Source organism: Poecilia reticulata, linkage group LG9 (assembly GCF_000633615.1).
Source record: "Poecilia reticulata strain Guanapo linkage group LG9, Guppy_female_1.0+MT, whole genome shotgun sequence".
Lineage (NCBI taxonomy): Eukaryota > Metazoa > Chordata > Actinopteri > Cyprinodontiformes > Poeciliidae > Poecilia > Poecilia reticulata.
Window position 1 is genome coordinate 1,518,824 of NC_024339.1, and position 22,106 is coordinate 1,540,929.

Genomic DNA, 22,106 nt, shown 5'->3' on the forward strand with positions numbered 1-22,106 from the left:
AAAGTTTGTACTGGTACTTTGTTACCCTTTCTGTCAGACTGTATTTTCTGTTTCTGTGCTGTTTGCCTAACAGAGAAGTTATTGGCGACCTTATAAATGAGTCTGCAGCAGTGTTTCCACTCTGTGCCCCATGGACAAATGGGATAAATCTAATTAGCTGAGAATACGTAACTCTCCTGTATGCCCAATGATTTGTGGCTCTAACATCCTGGTGAGCCRAAAAGCGGGCGGCACCCTGTCAGTGATGAAAGCATTTTGCACAGTGCAAGGCAGCAATCAGTCGTCTGCACCAGGATCTATTTACACTTTATTGTAGCGTTCCTTTTTCCATTCAGCATGGCTCGGTGTGTGCTGGGGCATTTTGCATAAACCTGCTTCTACTGGAGAGCGGTGGAAAATCAACTGCGTGATGAGTTCTCTCGTCTTCGGGGCTGTGGCTGTGATAAGGAAGCACACATTATCAAAATGGACAGGCCAGGATGGGAAAATAAATAGGACGTATTTACACAGCGAGGCTCGGAGATTCCCTCCGGGAGACTTAAACGCCATCAGCGAGAGAATTTGTGACTAGAGAACATAAATGTGCAGAACACCAGAGGCACAGTACATAAATCAGAAACCTTCCACTTTGTTCACCAATCTGCCACGCCGACTGCTGTCAGCTGTGCTGAATAACACTGATCATCTTGTTACATTGTTGGGCTCCGTTGGGAAAACCTAAAAGCTAAAATGCAACGTGTAAAAACATGCAAACATCCTGCACTCCATAGATTYTTTAAGTATTCTTTAAGAACAGCCCAGCTGCCGGCTGAGTTCATAAAGTTGTACAAGCCAGTAGGCAGCACATCTATCTGATATATTTACCCAAGCCGAGACTAGAGCGATGATGGAAATGCTTCTGCTACCTTATGGCTCCATAAGAATCATGAAAACATGTGGTCACCTTGAGAAATGGCTGCAATAATAGCAGCAGTAGATCTAGGAATTCAAAAAAGAATCTGTTCAGATGAAATAAGGARGCATAATAGCAAAAGCATTTCCTGCAAAAACACAAAATCTAACCAGGTCATTCTGGCTGTGCAAATACCTTACAACACTTTAAATAAGGAAAAACTAACTTACAAGTAACTTTTCAGCTTGTTTATGAGCTTGTTTTAAGTCAATCATTTAGATGAAAAAAAGTACTAGTTCCACTAGCTGATTATTTCATTTATAACAAGACATTTTTTTCCCACGTTACAATGAAGAAAGGAAGAAATAAAGGAAATAAATCCATTTTCACCAGAGTCACACGGCCGTCGCTGCCGCACACCTCTCCCACGGAGACGCACACACAGGAGCGGTGGACCCTGCCGGCGCGCCCCGGCACCTGGTCGCACCTCAGTCCGTCCCCTCAGGACAGGGACACGTCGCTGCTCTCCCCGCATACCTGTCCTTCCCCGGCCCCGCACCGCACACAGCAGCCGCAGGCGTCCTTCACCCGGCCGTGGTGGCAGGCGTGTGGAGGGGCGGGACACTGGGACTGGGGGCAAGCGGTGGTGTGTCTTTTTCTCAGCAGACKTYCTTGGACCTCAGAGGTCAGGAGGGCGAAGAAGGCTACGAACTTCATCATTACCCTGGTTCTCTCTTTCTCTGGTTCTGGTTCTGCTCAGCCCAGGTATCCGTTCCCTYACCAAAGAACATCTTTATGCTTCATCTGTAGTAGCCTGCCGAATGGCTTCAGGTCAATTAGATATCCGTCCAGTAGCAGCATGTTCCTCCTGGTTTCTCCTCCGTGTCGCTGTATGCTGTGTTCTCCTGAGCACTAACCTGTGTGGAATGTAGCACTTACAGGTTTATGGTATATTGCAGGATAATGAGGAGTAAACCTGGAGGCAGTTCAGTTCAGAACTGCTCGACGTCTGAGACCACAGCAGACATTGTGGGAAACTAGATTTGGAGTTGAAGAAACAAAATTAAACAAATTAAGCCTGAACGTCATGAATTCAGAAATTTAAAAGGGTCCAGTCAAAGTCTGTGCATCAAACCAGGGGTTCYGATGCTGAAAATTAGCAGCAATGATAAGGTTTGCTAAAATGTTGTCAGTATGATTACGTGACTCCGTTCAGTTTGCTATGGAGKCGTTCCTGTAACCATAGTTACCATAATCTAGAATATGAAGAATATGACTGTCTTTTTGATCAAGGTGTTTCTTTGTGGCAAAGGTAAAGATGATTTGTTATAATACAGGAAACTCAATCATGTTGTGTTGAATATTTTTTTCAATTTCTCACAGCACTCTATCATCAACTGCCCGGTCTCCTGATCGCTTCCTGAACGCAAAGTGTCAGAAAGCCAAGAGKTTCTTAAAGAGACAGAGGCCCAATTTCAAGACGTTTAATTATAAAGTCAAATTTCTTTTAAGTCATATTTGATACATCATTTTTACAACCAAAGGTAACAGAGTTACTTGATTGTGTTAAAGTTACTTATGTGTGCCTGGAAATTACATAATACTACCCTTTAAGTCTAAATACCAACTGTAAGTGGTATACTTTTAAGTTCCTTTATCTCACATTTAATGTTAATCATTTCTGCTTAAAGAGACAGAGGCCCAATTTGAAGAAGTTTGTCATTAATGTGAGGTAAATGTGTGGTTTGTTGTTGACTCTAACCTCCTGATCATGACTGAGTCTGTTTATCCTACTGATCACTTCCAATCAGAAGACTGTCCTGAAGCTCCAGTTTCAATCGAACAACACTTCTTTAGAAGTTTTTTGTTCCTTGTGAAAGGACAGAAATAAAAAACACAACTTTAGATCAACTTTTCAGCTCTTTGTTATTTGCTCACAGTCAGCTTTCTTTAAACAGACACAGGTTTAAGTGTAATTTTCTCAGTCTTTAATCTTCTGTGTTTGGTCTTGTAGACACCATAATGAACTGTCTGCTCTCGTTATGACCAAGAGAATAGGTGTGTATTGATCAGAGGCCTTTAGTTTCCCCTCTCCCATGTTGGTCCTTGTGGGCGTCAGGACTGTTGTTTGAATCAAAGTTAAAGAAAAGTCAATGCTGCTGTTGAAAAGATTATTTCTACTGACTCAGTGCCCAGATCATATCATACTTAGGATGTCACCTTAAAAGACTCTATGGACCATTTGATAAGAACTTCCTTTTTTCCAATAAAGATACTTGAAACTGCACTCCATGAGAGAAGAGTTGGACATCCAGAAAGCAGRGTCCATTGTGGATGTCGTTTGGTCCACATGCAGATCAGTGATTGTTTTGCACGTGTTTCTGTTTGCAGGGATCTGGGAACTGGAACCAGAGGACCTACGTGGTTCATTACCAGTCAGATGACTGTTTAGAGGCAGGTGCAAAATCCTCCAGTCAAAGAAGTGAAAGAAGGTCACCGGAAAGAAAATGTCTCAGAAATCCACCGTTTGCAGGACAAACTCCTACACTGCCTCCACCAACCCGTCGTAAATCACAAAGATCTCAATAATTTCCTTCTGCATGATTTATCATTTTTCTCTTTTCTCTCTTAATCCCCAAAACTGGATGTGAAAAGTCTTCAGTTTGGTGCTTTGGCCTCAACTAGCCCTTATTTTGAAGGACTATTTTGTTTACAGGCTTCATAATTCATTCTATTTGTTGTTTCTGTTGTTTTATTATTATTTKTTGAATATCTAAAATGTCTTCCAGTTCCAGTGTTAAATGTTTATTAGARTTTAAAGTTTATGGAGCTTTTAGAATGTGYTCTTGCATTTTGATGCCATAAACAAAAAGCATAGAAATAAATGTTATATAATTTTTCATTTCCCTGCTCAAAAACACATTAGGCAAGCTATATTTAATAAACAAATAAAGTAGTCTGATTATTTGTACCAAAGGGATAAAAAATCTTAGCATTTATTCTATTTTCAGCAATAAGAAATGGACTTGGATAAAGCATTCTCTAAAAAAAAAACTAAATATATTCATCCAAGTTTAACGGCTTAATTAAAAACAGATTTGAGAGCCATAAAATCAGCTTTTTAGTCATTGCGTGTTTTGCTAACCAAGTCCAGGGTTTTCCTCAGTGTATAGATTTTAAAGGACTCTTCTTATTTAGTGTTGATGGAGACAGATTGTCCATCTGTGTATTTCTCTTCTCCACACTATGGTCAGTGACCCTGTCATTCTGTCTATTACAGAGACGTGATAAATGCTCGATAGGCTCTGATCAGCAGCCACACTGCAAGCAGCTGCACCAAGCACATAACACGCACACACACATGCACACGCACACACACACACATTGTAAAACACTGTAGTTAGCCGGTGGTTGGTGGATTTCACTCCRTCCTGCGAGGTGGGAAGTTGGAAATGAAGTGCAGATGTTTTTGGTGTGTGCATAGTGATCTCRTTCAGGATGCAGTAGCTGCGCCTTGATTGCAAATGTGTGCAAAACTTTGTCTATATTCTGCTAATGTTGACAAAAACAATTTTGCARTTGTTGTATTGCAGTCAATTCATTTTACGGCCATGTTTAAATTATTTAATTTTCCTTTGGAATCAACAAAGTATTTTTCAGTCTAAACTTGAATGGAACATGGCTCGACATGGACGTCAGACCATTTGAATTATTAACATCTACTCCAGCATCAGCACCGAAGTGGCTGTTTAAAACATCTGCTTGAAGCCCCGATGATAGCAGTCCAGTAGGTTAAACATGAATAATAAATGCCTCACCTGTTGACTGGTTTTAAATTAAACAGACTTCTAAGGATGACCTCGTGACCATACGGTGAAGGACAGGGGATCAAGTAAGAAACAACATCTGCCAGGTTTCATTTAGCCTTTTTCTGTGGTGTTGAAGACACTCWAATCTAATCACATTTTCTYAAACTGATCGATCAATTACATGCAGAAATACCTAATGCCTTCTATGCTGTTCAGCTCTGTCTGAAGCTGAACCCTGCAGCCTGTGTTGTCTGAGCCAGTCAACAGGAACACGCTCTGCGTTGCATTCCTCCTCCAGCCGATCCCATAATCACCAAAGTGAGACGCAGTGAAGGCGGACTGGGTGGAATTCAATTCTGCTGATTATTGTGGTATGATTATAATTGCAGTATGACCACAAGATAAATGGATCACATTGAACACGGTGGAGATAAAAAGACRTACATCAGACACAAAAAAGCAGTCACCCGACATTTCCGTAACGGCAGTGTTGCCAAGCAAATCTGTATTTTTTTCCACTTGTAGCAGCTGTCTGTCTGCCTGCTTCTTTAGCATACAAATCCAGTCATTTCCTCTGGAAAATTCATAATTGTTAAGTGTGTTACAGAGGGTGTGGAATAAAGCTGGCTGTGTCCTCTGTGGAACCTCCTGATCAGAAATGGCCTAGTTTCACCTTTTGGAGGTTGTTCCACCGACTTTGAAACGATGTGCGTTGTCTTCCTGTAACAGAAAGTCCAGATCACACACACCTCCTGCTCCCCTGGTCTGGAGTGAGCTCTGCTGAGCCAAGACTCTTCACAGTGYTGAAGTGAGCCAGGCCTCTGCCTCTCTGCTTTTTTTGGGGTTGATGTCAGCGAAGCTGCTGTAGCTGGAGTGCCCACTCTCAGCCAGTAGGGGGCAGAAGCAATCTATATTTGATCCTAAGTGTGGTCTGGGGCCCCCATCTAATATGGGGCAAGACGCATAACGGAGGGGTTGAATTTTTAGCTCCGCTGCTTCTGTAGACCCGTATGCAGCAGGGAAGGGCTGCTGCTCCCAAGGTCAGCCATCTGAGGACCAAGCACCAATYGTATCCCGGCTCCACTTCCACTCTCCACCGCTGGACTAATTGGCTATGAGTCGCCTCTGCGACACAGGAGATGAAACTGAAGAGAAATGACAGTCGCTCCCCTCCCACCCCTCACAGACACTGTGTGATGCCGCCTCTTTAAAGGTCCCATATGGTGATTGTCAGAGCCAAGCCTGTTTGCTGGAAACTCTACATATCTTGTTTCATTAGCCTCATCTGCTGTTGTGGATGAGATGCGGTGTAATGGCAAAGTGCAGCTCAACGTCCTCCTGTCTGAGGCGAACTGTCAGATCAGCATCAGGGCAAATAAGCTTAGTCACGGACATGGAGTCCAGTCCCTCACTGCCTCTGTTTGCTCACTGATGGTCGCTGGTTTGAGYCGGTGGTCAGGCGTCCTTCTGATTGGACGCGTCACAGGATTGTCACAGATCTTTGTGTCCAAATTGAAGATGTTTCTCTTGGTCACAGTATGCAGGATGATCTCATACCCCAGTCTGTACTTCACTTATCTACAGGAGAATTCTGACATAGAAYATATGGAAGCAGAAACCAAAGTGTTCARTATCATYCTTATTGAGAGARGGATTTATATTTGTTCTAATTGGTATTCTCAGAAGGTGAAGCTTTAAACGGAAGGCCATTGTGAGGAAATAGGTCAACACAGACATTAATATGAAAGAGAACGGCACACCTGGGGCGTCAGAGGTTTAAATCAAATAATGCTTAAGAAGCTGGAGCCGTGATTCTGCAATCCCTGGCTAAATATATGAAGTYTTGTCTTCAGCTTATAATGAAGCTAGAAGAAAAAAAATCCACACAAGACAAATTTTCACAGCWCAACATTCATGGTTTTGTGAAACAAAAGGACTTTGTGCTTAATCTGTTGCGCAGAGAGACTTGTCATACAATTTTAGATTGATGTTTTTAGTTGCTGTGCTTTCTTGCTTTTTTTTGGTAGTCTGCTTCCTTTTGTGCACAGTGTTCCGTTTACTTCATGTTMCATTTACGTGCTGCTGAGTTTTGTTGTCACCTTTTGGTTTGATATTTTGTATTTGTTTGGGTTTGTACAGTTTTCTAGTTTCTGTTCTCTATTGGTTGCCTCAGTCCCTAGATTTCTCTCCCTGTTGTCCGATAGTCCCATCTGTGTCCCAGCAATCAGTCTTACAAGCACACAGACTATCTGAGTGAACTTCTCCGTTCACTCAGATAAGAAAGATCTAGGTTTTCTTGGTGAATATTCCAAGCTTCTCCCTGTGTGTGACAAAAGGTTAAAACGGTGTCCACTGACGGCTGATAACCACACAAAGTGTGTTTTGAAGCCTACAGAAAATTGTTGACAATCCTTTGTTGTCAAACAGGAACTGGCAAAAACTCCTATCTGGAAGGYCAAAAGTTTAAGACTTGTGGTTTACCGTACTAGCTGGTGGATACCAGCAGGGATCGTGTGATGACTTGATGATGGTGTTGAGGAGGCGGTGCTTACTGGACATGGCCAGAGAATCGGTGAACTGTGAGAGCTGGCCGAGGTCAAGGGTGTTTACAACTTTAATATTTAGATTTCTGTTTTTGCAGTGATTTATTAAAGGGGAAGTATTATGTAAGATTGGCTTTTTTGAGATTTACATGATGTTATAATGTTATTCCCTCATCAACAAGCGTACCTAGAGTGTTGCCTTGATTCTCTCATGCATGTTTGAGAAATCCTTTAATCTCCTGTGGCAACCATTCAGCTGTWAAAAACACCTGGGTGGACATAGCCCCGCCTTCACAGTCACAGCTCCTCCTCAGAGCTGCTGTTTCCAAGCTTCTGCCTCACAGAGCAGCCCTCCCCCGCGATGCCGCCACTCAGCTCCTTCAGACTAGCCAGCAACAATTAGCAAACACCTGGTAGAACAGTGCATTTTCTGAGCTCATATCAGTGCAACACTGGTAAAACATTGTTTAAAGTTTTAATAGAGGAGCCATGTTGTGATGGTTCTTGAAGATKGAGTTTCAGAAAGAGCAGGAGTTTTTAAAATGACAGAGCCCCAATTACAGGGTCATATTTGATATCTACAGTGTTTTATAACAATTAGAGAGAGCATAGTTGATTGTGCTAAAAAAATGGCACTGTGGAATACTGCCTCTTTGGAGTTTGATCCTTTACCAAACTCCRAAGATTGAATTMTGTTTGTCAGTTTGTATAGATCCTCCATTCAACACAACTTTACTGCTTGTAAGAAGGAACTATAAACTACTTGTATCAAAAGAAAAATAATAGTAATTTACATTTTCCAAAATATAAAAAACCCTACGCAAGTTAATTATACAGATGAGTTCACAACTTAAAGAAAGCCTCCTGAATGAAACTAAGTTACTGAGCTTCATCAGATCTTTTTATTTAGCACAACATAAATCAAACATATTGCTCTCTTCCTGGCTACATGTTGATATTTTGATTTCACATGATGTATATGTGGTATATGTTTTATATCAAAAGCAGCAGTGGTCTGWGAGCTTTTATATTACTGGCCAAGACGCCATCAATAAAATAAAGGCTGTTTAACCTGCAGCTCACTTCCAGAAATTGGAAAGAAATACTGTRAGGTTCTTTCCAGARAATTTATTTCCCAAATCCGTTCCAACAGACAGGTCTGAGAGAAGATTCATCTTAGTGGTCTGGCTTCTTATTGGATTTCACTTAGTTTCATATGAAATGGTTTTGAACTGTTGGCTTCTAGGACTTTGGTGGCCATCTGATAAGAGAGCACAATAATGATTTGGCTTTACAATTTCCCCTCTGAAGCAGGGCAGCAGTCACAGCTGTGAAAGGACAGCAGTGTTTGTTTCAGAGCAGAAATACGTGTCAGAAAGACGTGGAGGGGAGTGGAAATGAGCTAACTGCTGTTTATGCTTGATGCAGACTTCTAATCAAACTTTACAACAGTTCATGTGCCCAAAGTTTGACTTTCATTGCTGCTATTGTAATTTTTTGCCAAATGGGATGAGATCTTAAAGTGCAAGAAKATCATAAATTGCAGTATTATGTTAATCTACTAAAACAAAAGAAATACTGAGTTTGGCTTGCTAAACATACGTTTGATAATCAAGGTAGCTTGGCAAACTGTCGCATCATTTATTCTGCCCTAAGTTTAGTTTCAGCCAACAGTAAAAATACATAAGTAATAAAAGATCAGCAACAACCAATAAAATCTAATTTTTAACAGTAATTATTTCCAATTGTTGAGTGAGACATAATTAATTCACCTTTATTTACCGGAAAGAGCTAAATCACATCCTAACACACAAAGAATCTGTTTTTCCACATGAAAGAATCTCAAATTCACAGCATAGTTCAGAATCACCTTTAAAAAAAACACATTTTAATAACTAGCAGAGACATATACTCAAATGTTAGATGGACAGCAGAGTCCCCCCMAAAAATATCCATGTTCCAGCCATTTTTACTACATTATTTGCTTTTACCGTTTTTAGAATACACAATCTCTGCACAATCTGTATGATTGCTGCCATCTTTCATCAATTGCCACTTGAATCAGCCCCACAAATCTGAGGAAGTGCTTGCATCACACTCTAAAACACCTAGCTCTGCTCTCTGAATGACACCCATTTAGACCTCACTTTGGTGCTCCTCATCCATCCATTTTCAACTCTTAATCAAAGATTGGAGGAAGCAGCCCGAGCAGAGAGCCGCAYGCCGCTGCCATGGCGCCGCTGAGGCAAGGCAGCCGTGGAAACGACGCTATCTTTTCCAGGGAGTCCTGGATGCCCAAGACATCTCAGCTCATCTCAAATTTGATATGGGGAAGCAGCAGTAATCTCTGAAYTTTATAGATTGTATATTCCTGTATATAAATTGGATTTGTTTGCTTAGTACGGTGAACAACGATTCCCACTTCAATGCATTTTAAAGTCCAKTCGCTCACTTTGCTCTCTAACTGACGACACCTCGAAGATCTCTTGCGTTATTGGATTATGCAGAGATGAGGCAGTAAGGGGAGCAGAAGGCCATTAAGAAATAATCCATCATACWTGGAAYRTATTTAAAAATATATAATTAAGATTGCAAYGTTCATTTAGCGAAGCTGGGAACTCTAAGAAACCATAGAGTTTTTACAGCAGTTCTTTTTCTTTTTTGTGTCTCTGCTCCGTCTTAAAGTGCTCACTCTGAGCCGGGTTCTACTAGAGGTTCTTTTCTGAATGGGTAGGAGGATGGATTTCATGTAAGGTTTGACTCTCCATTGTTAATCTGCGGTGGAGGGACAGAAAACAAGATGTTAGCTGGTTGGAAGCTAACCAAACTCTACTACAAGTGTGCCTTRCCACTCCACTTYCTGATGACGGTGTAGTTTGGTGGCGGTGAAAATGCAGTATTACATAAGTAAAAAAAACACAGACTTGGAACTGACTTAATGCACAAACTTAGTCATGTAAAAACAAAAGAATCAACTCACCTCAGCAGAAGAGCTCTGGTTGCAATCGGGTCAGTTTCATTTAGACTTAGCAAAAGATTCATTTATGAGATCTTGAGCCAACTGGCTAGAGAAAGGTGAAAAGAAGATTAGAAAAAGAAATGTTAAAATAAAATTATATCACAGTTATTTCAATCCAAAATGTTTTGTTTATTGTGTTTGATTAAAGAATGCATCAGTCAAAAACAGATGTCTGATACAATGAAGCAGGTTATCATATCTTGTCTTSTWGYCTCATTAAGATGCCTTAATCTGTCCTATGAATCCTACGTCTCTCAATTGATTATAAGATTCTGACCTTAACATAAACTAACAGACTAAAGAAAAGTCTACTTACTATAATTGCTGAACCCAAAATGTTATAAAAAAATCAACATATAAGTATTAACATTCAAATAATTTTGGACTTTCTTGTTTCTAGACTTCTATAAAACCATTGAGCAGAATGTGCAAAAAGCCCAATGAGAAGTGCAGTGCGTAATCATGTCTTTCTCAGCACAGCTAAGGCTCCACGTAAAAGATTTTGCTGTGGATATGCCTTCATGAATATTTCATAAGTCAGCTATTTACGTTTTACAGTTCTCTGCTGGCGAGCCTGCTGGTTATCTTCCACCTGCAACGAGCAGACACACGAGGGAGTGTTTGAAAGTTTATTATTATAGCGACATCAGAGGGACGATCCAGTCCGCCTCAGCATGACAGTAATACACCGAAAACCGCCATGGCAGTGTGGAGCTAAGGAGGTGAATCCAGCAAGCTTGCACAGTTTTTCAGCAAAGGAGAAGCAAATGTAAGGAAAGCAGACCAAAGCAAACGGAGGAGAGATTCTTGTGTGGCTCAGGGTGCACATTCGTCTTCCGTCGCATGTGCTGCTGTTACAAACACTTGGGTTGATGAAAGCAAATGAGCACAGTGGTGTGTTAGCTGATCTTCTACTTTAAATTGCTGTTACAGGCGAGTTTGTGTCCAAGATGGTTTATCCCGTGTGTCTCTCTGTTGCCCTGAGGTGGACTAGCAAACRATCAGCAAACGCTAAAAGATTCTTCAGTTTCTGCTAGATGGGGAATTTGCTAATTTGCTGTATTTCTGAAGTCTGATGACTGATTGGCTCCTAATGTCATCCAGCTTATCGGGTCCAATCTGTGCACAGAGTGCTAACCTGACACAGACAGCATGTAGATCCCATGTGTCAAATTCACAACATATTGTAGGTAGTCATGCTCTGGCTCATTTGTGTAATTTCTCAGATGTTCCACATATTTTGATTCTCCAACATAAAAGCGTGAAGGAGTCAGACTTTCCTAAACTTTAAACTATTCTTGTAAATCACATCAGGACGTCTCTCTGATGGTCAACAACCTCTTCTATCTTGTTGCTTTCGGTCTATCAACTGCTTCCAAAGATGAGGGGCATTCCTATCTTTCAAGAGTATTTTGCAAGACTCTAGTTCAAGAAAAAAAAGACCCCATTGACCAAGACATCTACCTAGGCGAAACTAAATGTTTCTGTTTACTTTATCCCTTAGAGCAAACCTGGAGCACATTTCCTCAGTGGACTAGAAAGCAGAATGGTTAGACTGAGTTAACCTGGAGGTTACCTCTTTAAGGAAAAAAGTGTTCTGAACAATGCTTGTTCAAAACTGACCGGTTGGAGACACAACCTGACTAAGGAAAGAATTATTTTTGACTTGATCTAGATGAGAACCACATCGTCCAGACTCTGATAGGAAGGCAAGTAACTGAGTATAGATGCAGTACTAAGTAGATAACCAATTTTGACTGCAAGCTATTAGGTTACTGACCATCTGCTCTCTTTGGAGACTTTAGGTCATTAGTGCCAGAGCTGTACTTCAGGACACAAACAATTCATTTTGATGGACTTCACCTTGAATTTTCCACATTTCCTGCTTTGTTCCAAGACCTTATTTACTTTCTTTGTGTCACTTTGAAATGTTTATTCAAGCTTTGTGATAAAATTGTGATAAAATATGTAATCTAAACAAATTTTATCACAATTTGTTTAGTCCTTTATGTTGCTCCTAAGTCCTTCTGGACTCCACTTGGTTTGAAAGCTGCTGCTCAGCTTTTAACCGGCATTAGGAGCTGAGAACATGTTACTCCTGTTTGAGCGTCTCTTCACAGGCTTTCAGTATATTTTAGGATAAATTTTAAAGTTTTTCTCTTTGTTTTCAAATGTCTGCATGGCCTCGCCCCCACAGTATCTGTCTGACCTGTTCGGCCATGTGTTCCCTCACTGAGTCTCAGGTCAGCAAATCAGTCATCCCGAAAATGAAGAGGAAGCTGAGACGTGACGGCTCATTCCCTGTGGCTGGCCCCAAGGCTGTGGAATGATTTACCATCACATGTTAGAGTTCCTTAATGTTTCTAAGTCAAACAGAAAAGTACTGGTAAAAAAATTATTTTGTTCTTGGTTATGTATGCATATGTTTTCTCTGTACTACTGATTTTCTTGTTTTTAAAAAGCTGATTGAAATATATAAATCAAATTAATTTAAAAAAGGTATTCTCTTAAAGCTTAATTTTTCTCACTCATCTTGAAGTGTTGGTTCAAGATGACTGAACCAACACTTCAAGTCTTGTCTTTATTTCTGGCTATGGTGTGCAGCACGTTGGTCACCTGCCTTGTTTTGTGAAGTGCTTAATAAATAAACCTGGACTGCAATGGAATTGTGAAACTAACTGGTAATTGTGACTGAAACCATAAGCAAGATGGCTGTTGTTCAACAGTATCGGACCTTTGTGTTTTCTGTGTTCCAAGGTGAGGCTGACTGTGCGGGACGCTGATATTTCCCACATTTTGCTCAGCCTCTGAACGTAGCAGTGAGCAACTCTGACATCCTTTTCCAGTTTTTTTATCCTTTAGTATGTCCACCTCATTAACTTTTAACTAGTGATGGTGAGGGAGGCCTTCATTATGAGAGTGTTAGTGAGAGTAACAGATTGTGATTGATGTTTTCTGAGATGGGGGTGGAAGAACCATTAATGTGCCACACAGCGCGCCAGCAGATGGCCAGTGGTATAAAGCAGCAGCCCTGTTCCAGATAGGTTAATTAGTCTGATGAGTAAAAAATGTGTTGAAATTGGCACCTTGTCTGCACCTGGTTGATATGTTCTTTCACACTACTTATCTATCAATATTCAGAAGCCAGCAGCTGAGCCTGCCCATTTACTCTGCTGAGAACCAACCGCACACGTAGGTTATTTCAGCTTTCTGCGCATTTTTAATCACAGGCGTTTTTAAGGGAAAAGGAAGAAAGATGGAGATAGTTCACATGTCTCAATAAGCAGTGACACTCTGTCCTCTCATATTTTAAAGAGACAGAATTATGTGTTTTACAGCCACAGTGTCATTTTACAGCACAATCAAATAACTATGTGACCTTCAGCTGTCATAAAAATACTACATATATCAAATATGACTTGGAAAAAATTTGACTTTGAAATTGGGTCTCAGTGTCTTTAAAAACTCCTGCTTTTTCTGAAGCTCCGCCTTCAGACAGCATTAACCCTTTGACAACATTTTTACCACTGTTTTGGTGAGTAGCTTGTACAATGAGCTCAGCTGATGCCCAGTTCCATGACGTGTTTGCTAATTGCTACTGGCTAGTCTGAAGGAGCTGTATGGGGGAGATAGAGTGAAGGGCTTTGTGAACAGAAACTTGGAAAATATAGTTCTGAGAAATATATTCATGTGCATGCATAGTAAACACTGGATATTGTCACTGGTGTAGTTTATCTTTTTCTAATATAGATGTATGTCACAACTTTTAAATTGAAATAAATTAATTTGGATATTTTTTCCTGTCTGGATTGGTTTGTTGTAATTATAATGTTTAATTGTATTTTTTTCTTTTTGAGCCGGAAAAGGGTAGAGTGCCTTCTCCGGGTCGGGGGGGAGGGGGTGCCCTGCCCCAAGTGGAGGAGTTTAAGTATCTTGGGATCTTGTTCATGAGAGGGAAGAAAGAAGCGGGAGGCCGCAGTGTCTGCCGTGAAGCGGGCGCTGTACCGGTCCGTTGKGGTGAAGAGAGAGCYGAGTCAAAAAGCGAAGCTCTCGATTTACTGGTCGATCTACGTTCCCACCCTCATCTATGGTCATGAGCTTTGGGTCATGATCGAAAGAACGAGATCACAGATACAAGCGGCCGAATGGGTTTCCTCCGCAGGGTGGCTGGGCTCTCCCTTAGAGATAGGGTGAGAAGCTCGGTCATCCGGGAKGRACTCAGAGTAGAGCCGCTGCTCCACCACGTCGAGAGGAGCCAGTTGAGGTGGCTCGGGCATCTGGTCAGGATGCCTCCTGGACGCCTCCCTGGTGAGGTGTTCCGGGCACGTCCCACTGGGAGGAGGCTTCGGGGAAGACCCAGGACACGCTGGAGGGACTATGTCTCTCGGCTGGCCTGGGAACGCCTTGGGGTTCCCCCGGAGGAGCTGGAAGAAGTGGCTGGGGAGAAGGAAGTCTGGACCTGAAGCTGCTGCCCCCGCAACCCGACCCCGGATGAAGCGGAAGAAAATGGATGGATGGATTTTTTTTTCGCACTTAACTTTGTTCTGTGTCAGGACCTGATCCAAACTAACTAACTACCATTAATTCTAGGTCCGAGCCCGAAAATAAACCCAACATACGGTAATTAAGATTTGACTGATTTCATTTTTTGATCACAATTTGCAAGAGCAGTGTAACTTCTCCTCTTTTGTCCATTTCATTGCTTATTGGAACTGCAGGGGGTCTAAATCTTCTGGGATGTGTGACTGACAGGAGCAGGGCAGAGCAGGGCTGATGCGCATCTACTGTACCGCACTATGCTTGTTATGCTCTAATGAATGTCGACGCATTTCTTCCTTTCCTCAGAAGGTTACATTTTACCCTTTTTTATTTAGACAATGATAAATAGATTATCACAACTTTGTATCTTACATTCTCGTTTGGCATCCTCTGTGCTAAATCTGCAGCAGGTTTACCAAATGTGCCACAGACACTGGAGCCCAAACCGACCATCAGGGAAATAGATTTTGGTTTGGGTCGGGCTTGAGTGGGTCCAGAGAGAGGAGTGAGGAGAGAACGTTCATCCACAGCAAACAAAGGATTGATTGTAGCCAGGTGTGGAGACTGCAACAGGAGGTGCAGGTCTTCCAGCAGAGATCTTTTGTTCAGGGAAGAGCTCTCACATTCACACAACCACACATACTGAAGCTAACATCGAAATGATCTAAGTAACAGTATTAAGTAACATAACAGTAAATAACAGTCTAAGTAACAGAAGCCATTTCTCCATACAGGGTTTTCCTCCTTTCTTCTGTGTGCTGGGTGAAATCCCCCAGCAGCTGCACTGGAATCCAACACATGGAAAGCCAGTTTAATTGAGCGACGGAGTTGGCTCATAAATATCGATTCCTGTTGCAGTTCTCAAACAGTTTTTCTTCCAACAAGTCACTTTCTGGAAGCTCCCAGTAAGCTAAGGAACTATTTGAAAGATGAGGAGGATTTTATTTTGAGCTCTGTTAGCGTTCAGAGCGCTGTCGGTGCAACATCTCCTCACTCTGAGTAAGATGAAAGAGCTATAACTTCCCATAACAACTGCAAGTTGTCGTTTTTATACGTGTTGCAGCCGGAGCTCAAAGCATGCAGATCCTGACGGTGTTGAGGAAATGCTGAGTTTTTCAGCYTTCAGGGCGATCTGATACACAGGAAAGGCTTCCGAATGCTTCCAATGTTAGAAATGCTTGAAGGCATCAAAGAAAGCTCCAGCTCAGTTCTCGTCTTCCTGTCGTGTTAGTCTGACTCCCCTGTTCTGTTCCGCAAAACTGGTTTTCATTATAAGCCGCGCAGTAATTGCTAAGCAAGCTACCTGAGGTCATTGGTGTGGTAATTATCACAGAGGCACCTTTCACTTCATTTCAGTTTGATTCAAAATTACCTTAAAACCCCAAAAGAAAATTAAATTTTGCCGTACCTCATATTGTCCAGGTTTCCTTTGAGGAGTCGCTGTAGATGTTGATGTCTGTGGTCTTTATTTCAGTCCTCTGTTGTATGACAGTCTGATGAAGAGGATGCTCAGGGTTGTCCTTGTGCTTTGTTTTGCATCATCATCTCCAGAGGTCCTACTGTAGTCCTCAGAACAGAACCAGCCTTCTTTATCGGGTTGCTTACTTTTCTTAACTCCGTGGTTCTGATGTTGCAGAAGAGATGACGCTCTGTTATTAAAGATCTGCAGAATTTTGAAGCAAACCTTGAAGGATCAAAGCTTCTCTAAGAAGTGAACTCTGCTCTCTTCTTTCTTGCAGACGTCCGTAATGTTGTGTCTCCAGTCTGTCATCCAGACGAACACGAATGTGTTCATGCTCATCGTCCACCTCCACTTCTTCTCCCACGATGGAAATATGATAGAACACGGTTCACGATTTACCTGAAAGTCAAAGAGGTTGATGTGTAAAGCTGCTGAATTGTTTGGATGCAGGATTTATCCTCAATAAGACATTAAACAACATTGTTTAGTCATTAGTTTCGCAATATCTGCTTATAGATACCTGACTGAACAAATCTCTGAGAGATTTTTCAAGTTTGGAATATTGTTTCATAAACTCTTCTTTGAATTTCTTCACATCTTTCTCCCTGACCTGTCTGCCATGTTCCTGAAAGCTGGTTGTTCTCTAGCTTGGTAAAAACGCTTGTGCACTACGCACAGCTTCGTTCAGAGGGTCTGGACTCTCAGCTATTGAAAAATGATTGCCTCCCGAACTTTGTTGAAGTTTGAAATTTTACCTGGTCGTTTGTCCACATTCTCTTTGTACGTCACAAACGTTTGTCCGTGATGTATTTAATGCACCAGTTTAACGCTGAGTAGCTTCCTGGAGATTGCCTGAGCTGTAAACAGAAGAGAAAAAAGCTGATCTGAACGAAGCAAATGTTAATGTTGATTCAGTATTTGGAAGTGTGGACTGAACGGCTTTTTACATTTATTTATAGTAATAAATATTCTTCATTTTATGTCCTTCATGTTCTCAGAACTTAATTTTCTGTTTGTTTCGTTTAGGTTCTTGACATAATGGCTATTGAAGATACAGAAAGCTGCTCTCATTGTAGCTGAAATGGCAGCCGACGTTACTAGCAGCCTAAAGTTACGAGATCCACCCATCAAAGCTGTTCTCCCCGCGATGCTGCTGAGCCCGGTGTCGTCTGACTGTCGCCTGATGGAGGAAAAGATATTCCTGGGCACAGGCCTGCTTCGCAGATCAATACCAACACCCGGTGAGTCCTTTCCAATGATTCATCATGTGCAGCAGGAACTCAGTGAGATGGATCACTTTGCTCAGCTGGGCACCTGTGGAGCTGATAAACAGGATGAGCAAGCTGCAGATGTATTTCTGGATCATCAGCTTGCTGCAGGCAGAGAGGCCTGATGAGGCTGCAGGGTTCGATGCCACCAGTTTGATGCCATGTGTTTGTGCGGGTATCAATAGGTGATTTGTCAAGCAGTTGGTGAGAGGAGCAGATTTGTATTCCGGTGGGAACACTCGCGGTGGCACAGAGGGCTGGGAGCGAGCCTGTCACGGTGTCAGCTCGGCTTTTGGAGGCGGTGAGGTTCGTCACAGAGGCCAGGGCGTTCTCTGCAGGGTGGAAAACATAGGTTTGAAGATGAACCTGGAGTTCCCCTGAGCTGATGCTGGCCCAAGTTTCAGGGAATACTTTTCAAAGTAAACAAACTGAAGACTCAAACCATGACTTCACAGCAGGGTTGATATGGGTAGTTGATCAGTTTCATCTCCAGGAGGATTCATCTTTTTAGGGCAACGTCTAAAGCAAGATTAGAGTAAAGTTTAAATTTACAATTGATTTTTCCGTTATCTCCATGGTTTAAAGGGGAGGTATTAAGTAAAATGTACTTTTCTGCTATAAAGTTATCCCCATATCAAAAACATACTTGGAGTTTTGTTAGGACGGGATACAGCGTGATTCTGACAGGAATTCAGAACCACTACATATCGACCACAGTGAGATTGAACAGGGGAAACAGTTAATGTTACGTAAACTAATGAGTCACAATGGTGTGCTGACGTCCAACACAGTTACACTCCCTGAGAAGACAGTCCTCACCTTTAGACAAGGACAAGACACCCAACAGAACCTGAAGCAAAAAGCCCAGTCTGGCACTGAGAAAGTGAGCGGCTTCTGACCCTTAGATTCTCTCCTTTCTGTCATTTTGTGAAGCTGCTTCCTGAGAACCAACCTTTCTTTGTTGGGACAATCTCATGAAGTCTTTCCTGAAACTCCAGTCAAGTATTTAGAAATCCAAATCCTGTACCAAAATCAATGAGTTTAGAGCTAATCCTACCCATGTGTAAGCTTTAGTAATGAGGAAGTTATACCATAACTCCAATCTCAATAGAGTTAAATAAATGTATTGTATTTAAATATTGTCATGTTTTAGAGAAATAATGATTTCAGCTGCTTGCAAAAGTTGTTGGGTCACTACCATTACTTAAGTATAGTTCCTTGCTAAAAGCCTATAGAGACCACATAACACACAGGACCAACTATAATGTGATACATCTGAGCTCCAAACTGAGCTTGGATGTATTTCACAATGAGCAGAAGTTGGGAGTTTGGACCAGAAACAAACAGAACATTCTGCTGACAGCCTGAAATTGATCTCAACTCTGAACAGATTAAATGATGATGTAGTCAGTGTTTCTGATTTTTATTTTTTTTTAAAGARGGGGATTGGTACGGAGCTTTAGCTTCCACTAAAAAAAATAGTAACAATCAATAAAGTCAGTTCTCAACAGTTATAACATTGGAAGAAAATACCAAAAACTAATAATAAAACAAAATCTGTCTTGGTATGAACTGCAGCCCCGCCTGGAAATAACTTTCATACATTATTAATAATCCAGCAACATTTTGAGCATTAAGATTTGAACTTATCTAAATGAAATACATTTCCCATATAAACTGGGACATGAAGCCACTGCAACTTATTTCAATAATCACTGCTAATTATTTTTTCTTAAGTCGGTATACAGAGTATAAAAATCTTATTATTAAAAATGTCTTATATTGTAACTCTGAATTACAACATTTGGTTCCTTACGATATAACCCTGAATGACTCCAAATAATAATTTCAGATACAAAACAGTTTTGTTTTGTTGGTTAAGAAAAAAAGAGGACTTTGGGCTTTCCGACTTTCTTTGTTTTTCAGGAAATCAGCCAGACTATACAACACTAAAAATGACAAATATTGACCATAAAAAGCAACAATTCAGCAGTGAGGACAATTCAGAGTGTTTGGTTTGGTTTTCTGTTGAGAGCTTGCCTGTGAAAAGAGGCTACATCTAAGCACCAAAAAAGAGCAAACCCAGACTCCACTTAGTCTGATTTAGTTGTGGTGGTGTGTCTACTCTCACACAGTTACTGCTGAAAGGTAAGGTGTAAGGAGGATTATTGTGTGGACTTGCTCAACTGAGACCAAAAGAGACCAATTTATGGACTCTGTATTGTGGTACTATAAAAGATTAGTGTCCACTTTCTGTGCACATTCTTTCCAGCAAACAAATCTTTGAAATCTTCACCAGGTCTGCTTAGCATTTCAACCTAAAGCTTAGGAAAAGTAAGCAAGTTTCATCTTATTCAGCTTCGTCTTTGTCCAATAAGAATAATCTACTCGTCTTTGTTGAGTCACAGAAGGGCTTTGGTATTAAGAGAATAGAAAACATTCCCAATCCATATCCATCACCGTGGGGCCTGAAACCTTTTCTCACAGACCTCTCGCAGCAGGAGTAAAACTGTTCTTGAATTTCACAGAGTCAGGTTCCCATTGATCTTTCCGGGCTTATGAGCTGGATATACTGCAGAAATCAGGATGTTGTGACCGCCGGAGCAGCTTAGAGAACGAGCACCATGATGCATTTCTTTTGCCCCATCTTGCTGTAGTTGTTGGAACAATTCAAGAAAATTGAAGCGCAGGACAATGACATTAGTGTTTACGTAACAATTGAAATCTAAATCATTCCCGAAGCACAGACCTTCTTAAAGGGCCAGCGCAGTCAGATGTTGATGCCAGAAAACCAAACCAAATCTTGGTATTCCTCATGTAAATGATTCACAGTTGGCATTTCTATTGTTTCTTTCAGGAGTTAACTAATGCTGAAGCCTTTTTTTTACTGCAGTGTCTGTGGAATCTGCACCAACACGGATTGATGATGTGTCATATGGAACAGCAGAGCACAGTGGGCCACTGTTAAGAATAGAAACTGATTGTTCTGTTGAGAACAAAAGGAGCTTTCTCAATGGTGGTGCAGCAAATAATTGGCTAAAAGTTAAAATGAGAGCCCCCACTTTCCTCAAGGCTCGGCCCACACAAGAAAAGTGGTTTAGATAGATAAAGGTGAATATCTGAAGAGGGCAGATTACTGCAGTCAACAGCCAGACCTTCAAGCCTGTGGGTGTCAGATTAAGTTTCTTAGATAAGAAAAAAATGTTTTATTTTGGTGTTATTAAACACTCCGGAGTCCGTTTTGGGCTTTGCATAATTAAAAAGAACAATCACATTTCTTCTATGTTAGCTTTCCGTCATCCTGTTAAATCCAGAATAGAATGCGACATTCTCCTTCTCACATCGAAAGCCCTTAATAATCAGCTCTGTCATACATCAGAGATCTGATTGGTCCAGATGWTGCTAACAGAGCACTTTGCTCTCAGGCTGCAGGTCTACAGCTCATCAGTTTAACTGTGTCTCTCATGAACAGGCAACCAAAGGAGCTACTTCTGCAATTAATGATCTTTACTTTAACATAGAAAGTACTCATAGATCAGTCCTTGATATCTAACATGCTGAACTTGACTGCACTATCCTAAAGAAAAAGATAACACTTCAGATTATCTCGCAAACAAGATACTAACATACATGGAAAAACTTTATGAAAAAACTTATACTACAGCAGAAAATAATGTGCCCACCGTAACAAAGATTTTCAGTATTCAGTTATCCCGCATGAACTGAACAGTACATTATTGTGAGACAACGCAAATCCTATTGTGAAGTAACGCAAAAGTGTGAGAATATATGAAAAAAATATAAAAAATATGTGAGAGAGATGTGATGTGAATTAGCACTTCATTATACTTGAGGTAAGACGGGCCTGATAATGTTTACTATAACCCAATAGCTTTCTCTTGGACCAAACAAAAAGAGATCTGCTCTTTCTGCCAAAATTGCATCAATGTATGTGAAACATTTATCTTTGTTTTAATTTTTTAATGAAGAATGCTCAGCTGCTGTACAGCCTGGCAATCCAGAATTTCTGTTTGTTGTTGAAAATGTTGAAATCCTACAGATAAAAGTACACAGATGGTGGGGTGTTATGTTGAGATAATTCTAGCAGACACAGAAACACATTTTCATCTGTGAGAAATGTCAGCCGTAATCTTCATGTTTCAAACGGTGTCAGGGAGCAGCACTCACCAGGGTTGGGCTCTTGAACGAGGTGTTGACAGTTACCCAAACTGACCACATGGAAATAATTTAACACCTTGTGGGTGTGTGTGCAGTATATTTACATATTCACTGTCTGACTGAAAAGAAACTGATCCTCTCTTTTAGAAAAACAAAATAAAGATCACCTACTGAAGGAGCTGTCCCTGCACAACGTGACATTGTACTATAAGTTAGAGTTAGAGCACATAGATTAATTAATATTAGCTAAAAAAAAATGGTGTGTTGTTATTCGTCAACAGTCACTGCTTGGCAACAGTGTCAATAATTTGCCAGCAGGGGTCAGTGTTGGTCCAACAATGACAAAGACATCAAGGAAGAAACGGAGTTCTCAGGGAAATATTGTATCAGACAGA

General features: G+C 41.1%; 1 long non-coding RNA gene across 2 annotated transcripts; it reads right to left on the reverse strand.

The window, feature by feature from the left end:
- Window positions 1–9,856: 9,856 nt before the first annotated feature.
- On the reverse strand, window positions 9,857–21,836 carry LOC103469563 (uncharacterized). 2 transcript variants are annotated; one of them, XR_534366.2, is made up of 5 exons: window positions 21,721–21,836; window positions 17,020–17,121; window positions 16,211–16,663; window positions 10,225–10,309; window positions 9,857–10,019 (listed from the first exon to the last, which is right to left on the reverse strand). It is a non-coding gene; the product is annotated as an uncharacterized LOC103469563 (long non-coding RNA). The 2 variants fall into 2 exon arrangements; XR_534367.2 differs by lacking the exons at window positions 17,020–17,121; window positions 21,721–21,836 and adding an exon at window positions 16,785–16,870.
- Window positions 21,837–22,106: the final 270 nt, after the last annotated feature.